This window comes from Populus alba, chromosome 1 (genome assembly GCF_005239225.2).
Source record: "Populus alba chromosome 1, ASM523922v2, whole genome shotgun sequence".
NCBI lineage: Eukaryota > Viridiplantae > Streptophyta > Magnoliopsida > Malpighiales > Salicaceae > Populus > Populus alba.
Genome location: NC_133284.1, coordinates 1,643,576 through 1,649,339, shown reverse-complemented (window position 1 = coordinate 1,649,339; position 5,764 = coordinate 1,643,576). Strand labels below are relative to the sequence as shown.

The following is a 5,764-nucleotide window of genomic DNA, read 5'->3' as shown; positions in this document are numbered from 1 at the left end:
AATTTGGAATTGGATTTGGAAAGTCAGATTTATTAATTTTCACACGTTTATTAAACAAATCATATATATCCACTATTTCATGAGAAATTAATTTTTGACAACTTTCTTTGAATTTGAACATGTAAACAAATTTATTTAACTTGCAAGCCAATAATTTATGTTTCACATGCATGAATTATATAGACCATATGAAAAACATGTTCGTCTCTCTCTCTCTCTCTCTCTCTAGTTCTATATATCATAGCTCGCTCACTACATATTTTCATACAAAAAGCTCCTAGTTAAACCTAAGTATCTCCTCTCCTATTAGCAACAATGTTGAAGCCACAGCTTCACCAGTCACACCTTTCAACAAAAATCCCTTTTCTACTACCTAAACCATTCATCCATGGCAGTGGTCATGCTTCTTTTCCTGTGTATTCAAGGTCCTTGTCCACTAAAGCAAACAAAAAAGTTCGTGCTGGCTATAAACATGGAAGCATTAAATCTATAGCTAGTGTCACACAGCAGTCCACAGATGTTAAGGCTGTGGTGACTGTGAAACAAACAGTTGTTGATTTTTGGACAGAAATAGGGATAGAACGAGGACTTGATGATTTTACAGACCTGTTTGGCAAAACACTCCTCTTGGAGCTTGTTAGTGCCGAGCTCGACCCAAGTAAGCACTGCTTCTTGAAAGACCTGTGTTCCAAGTATTTTATATTTCTTTTTTCTTTACAGGTGCAAGAAACAACTTCTTAAGTTCTTATCAAATGATTTATTTATTGAAAAAAATTAACATATATTCCTTGTTTGCAAAGAAATATATATATATATATATATATATATATATATATATATATATATATATATATATTTGAAAGATTGAAGTAAGAAAAAAAATTGTCTAAATTCCAACTTTTTTTTTTCAATTTCTCCAGAGACGGGATTAGAGAAGCCCTCGATTCGAGGATACGCGCACAAGATAGATCATGAAGGAGAGGATATCAAGTATGAAGCGGATTTTGTGGTTCCACCAGATTTTGGAGAGATTGGTGCTATTTTTGTTGAAAATGAGCACCATAAAGAGATGTACCTTCATGATGTAGTGCTTAATGGCTTCCCTGCGGGACCAGTTCATGTGACTTGCGATTCATGGATCCATCCGAAGTTTGACAACAAAAAGAAGAGAATCTTTTTTCACTAATAAGGTTAGTTACTTTTTGATAATAAGTTTTGTTAGCGTGAAAGAACCGACTGAATTTAACAGTTTAAACGGTAAATGGAATTTCAACATATTATTTATATTTTTATTTAATATACCACCTCAAATGAAAAATATTTGAGCTTAAAATTTATATACACACACTATATTATGCTTAATTTTTTTATTAAATAGATGTGAATGATGGGATTCAAACTCGTAACCGCTTGATCATCAAAATTTTAATATCATGTTAAAAAAAACTATTTCAACCTAAAAGGTTAAATTGTCAGATGAGATCTCAAGATATAATTTATATTATTTTCTAATAATTGTTTACTCTCTTATGATCCAAAATCTTTTTTTTTTGGTTAATTTGATATTATTTTTAATTAATTACCATGTTTGATAAACATTTTTCTTTTTATATATATATATATATATATATATAATATATATATATATATATATATGCGCGCGTATGTGTGGGGGTACTTTATGTACAAATTTTTTTTCTTTCTTAAAAATATTTTGGTGGCATTTGTGGATGTTATGTGTGGGCTGATCCAATCCCATCAGTTTGAATGTTCTGAAAATTTCAACTTTATCACACTAATGATATAAAATAAGAATAAATTGAGGAAAACTATATAAAAAAAATTTAATTTATATAAAAATTTTTGTTGAAAGAGTGAATAACTAGAAAAACAATACAAAGATAAAATCACAAGACATTATCCATCGGGGGAGCTGATATATATACTTTATATGCTTTAACTCAACGTTCATGATTTATATTTTTATTTTCTCACGATAATGTCAATATTACCATGTGAAGTTTTCAGGTCATGGATATGGTAAAAAAAAAAAAAAAAAAAAATCTCGACTCATATAAATATGTATAACTTAGATATTTGTTTTAAATAAATTTATTAGATTATTTTAATATGTTAATATCAAAAATAAATTTTAATTATTTTAATCTTATAAAATATCCCACATAACAGATTTTTTTATATTGATTGATTTTTGTGTTTCATGGAATAGTCATACTTGCCATCAGAAACACCAAATGGATTGGCAAAACTGAGAAAGGAAGAACTCGAAACTTTACGAGGCAATGACAATGGAGAACGAAAGAAAGGTGAAAGGATCTATGACTATGATGTGTACAATGATCTTGGAAATCCTGATAGTGATCCAGAGACAGCAAGGCCGGTGATAGGTGGCGAAGAGCACCCGTACCCTAGGCGTTGCCGTACTGGCCGACCACGGACCGAGTCAGGTAAAAATGCAGAAAAATAATTATAAAAAAATAGTAGTGTTGGATTGTGTTCGAGTGAAATTCCCTGTCTGATCCATGACCAAGCTTTAAAACGTTTCAGATTTAATAATTTTGCTTCCATAAACTAGCTAATTTTTTTTTTTTGAAAGGTTTATCTTAATCTACATGATGGAAATAATCCTTCTTTCATTATATGATAATCAAATAAAATAGAATTACTAAACTAAAACCTATCTATTAAAATAAATTGTAAAATATATAACTGTTAATCTATACCTATTAACTAAATTATGGAAATTATTTTTTTCCTTCATTGATTCTAACCATTTGGAAACAATTGTGCTGATAGATCCACTTACGGAGACAAGGAGTAGCAGCTTCTACGTGCCTCGAGATGAAGAATTCTCAGAAATAAAGATGGGCACGTTTTCTGCCAAGACTCTCAAATCAGTATTGCATGCCCTAGTACCTTCTCTATCAACCGCTATTGTTGACAGTGATCTTGGATTCCCATTCTTCAGTTCCATTGACGCACTATTCAATGAAGGAATCAATTTGCCTCCCTTAAAGAAACAGGGGTTTTGGAAAGATCTTCTGCCTAACCTTTTCAGGGCCATTACTGATGGAACTAAAGATGTCTTGAAATTTGAGACTCCTGATACCATGGAGAGTAAGATATTTTTTATACCTATAATAAGAACTAGATTCGTCATGGGAAATTATTAAATCAATCATAAATGAAAAGATATCTATCATTTTCTCATTTTAAGAGTTTTTGTGTTTCAGGAGACAGATTTTTTTGGTTTAGGGATGAAGAATTTGCTAGACAGACTCTTTCTGGTCTCAACCCTTGTACCATCAAAATGGTCACGGTATAGTATTTTTGTTCCTTAATAAGAAAGGAAAAACCAGTCCAGATTCATGCAGTTCATCAAGAAATGAATCAATTGTTCACAAATGTTGGTAATATTAAACTAACGATGCTGAAACATTACTCTTTTCTTGATGAAAGTATTGCATTAAATCATGCAGGAATGGCCATTAAGGAGTAAACTAGACCCTGAAATCTACGGTCCCCAAGAATCAGCAATCACTACAGAAATGGTTGAGCAAGAAATCAAAGGGTTCATGACATGTGGAGAGGTATGAAGAAGAAAACCAATCGCATAACGGTATTCAAACTCATCTTGATTTTCCTCTTAACAAACTAAATTCGGTGCATTGATGAACGCAGGCAGTAAAAGCTCAGAAGCTTTTCATCCTTGACTACCATGATTTATTCCTACCTTTTGTAAGCAAAATAAGAGAGCTGAAAGGCACGACATTATACGGGTCACGGACATTGTTCTTCTTAACCCATGAAGGAACATTGAGACCACTAGCTATTGAGCTCACTCGACCACCGATGGATGGTAAGCCGCAATGGAAGCAAGTGTTCAGACCAGCTTGGCATTCCACTGGTGTTTGGCTTTGGAGGCTTGCCAAAGCCATGTCCTTGCACACGAGTCTGGCTATCACCAGCTTATTAGTCACTGGTATGCACTTTCCTTGCGCTTGAGTTAGCAGCCGCCTTGCATTAATGTACAAAAATTTTCGGTTTGTTCAAAATTGCGATGAAAAAAAATAGGATTTGAATCGATTTATAAACATGTATCATATGTTATGTTTTGCAGGCTAAGAACACATTGCTGCACAGAACCATACATAATCGCGGCCCATCGCCAACTTAGTGAAATGCATCCAATCTACAGACTCCTGCACCCGCATTTCCGGTACACAATGGAGATCAATGCTCTAGCTCGACAATATCTAATTAATGCAAAAGGGATTATAGAGACGTCATTCTTTCCTGGCAAGTATTCTATGGAATTAAGCTCTGTTGTCTATGATCAGGAATGGCGGTTTGACTACGAGGCGCTCCCCAAGGATCTAATAAACAGGTATGTTTGATCGATCCTTAGCTAGCCTATCATTCTACCAAACTTAGATGCTGCTAGTCATAATTAATAAACCTTTTGAAGCGGCTAGTTATAACATCTTCTTTCTGATTCTGATAATTGATAGGGCAATGGCTGTGGAAGATCCATCTGCTCCACATGGATTGAAATTGATGGTGGAAGACTATCCATATGCCAATGATGGTTTGGTTTTATGGGATATCATCAAAGAGTGGGTTAGTGACTATGTTAATCACTACTATTCAGACTCAAGTCTCATTGTGTCTGATAATGAGCTCCAAGCATGGTGGACAGAAGTTCGAACGGTAGGTCACGCTGACAAGAAAGATGAACCATGGTGGCCTGTGCTTAAAACACCTCAGGACCTTATTGAAACCCTGACAACTATCATATGGATAGCCTCCGGTCATCATGCCGCAGTGAATTTCGGACAATATACATATGCAGGATACTTTCCAAATAGGCCTACAACTGCTAGGATGAATATGCCAACCGAAGACCCGAACGATGAGTTGCTGAAACTCTTTTGGGAGAAACCTGAAGTGATACTATTGACAACATTCCCTTCACAAATTCAGGCTACAACAGTGATGGCTATATTGGATGTGCTATCAAATCATTCTCCCGATGAGGAGTATCTTGGGCAGCAAATAGAGCCACCTTGGACAGAGGAACCAGCTATAAATGCGGCTTTCTTAAAGTTCAATGGGAGGTTGAAGGAGTTTGAAGGAATTATTGACGGAAGGAATGCTGACAATAAATTGAAGAATAGAAATGGAGCTGGCGTTGTGCCTTATGAGCTTTTGAAGCCATTTTCTGAACCTGGAGTTACAGGAAAAGGAGTTCCTTACAGCATTTCTATCTGAAGTTTGAAAACTTGTAATGGTATGAAGAAAAAATAAAACAATATGGTGGAATAATGTTGCGCTAAGTTGTTTCTTCTTGCATTTGTCTAAAAGATCAGCAATTGAAAGCAATCCCAGTAGATTTAATGAAGGATCATGAATTTAATCGATTAGCTTTAGTCGACCAAAATTAGATTAACAGGGTTGAAGGTAATTGGTCAAATATTTTTCATGGGGTAAAACTGAATACTTGACTCAAACAATTAGGGATAACAAGAGGGTCCTTGTCTTAAATTAAACAAAAGATTATTCCTTTAAATATACCAATGTATCTTTAAAATCATTAAAAAAAATTAATTAACACGTAAAATGATGAAGATATCTATAATTAATCACAAGGAAATAAGAGCCAGTGAGGGCATATTTCCTCCCATCCCTCCTTCTCTCTTAATCTCCAGCATTAACGTTAATATTAACATGCTATTACTGTGTT

The 5,764-nt window shown here is 34.2% G+C and overlaps 1 pseudogene; it reads left to right on the top strand.

The window, feature by feature from the left end:
• The first annotated feature begins 247 nt into the window (after positions 1–247).
• Positions 248–5,369, top strand: LOC118061484 (linoleate 13S-lipoxygenase 2-1, chloroplastic-like; annotated as a pseudogene).
• The last annotated feature ends 395 nt before the right edge of the window (positions 5,370–5,764 follow it).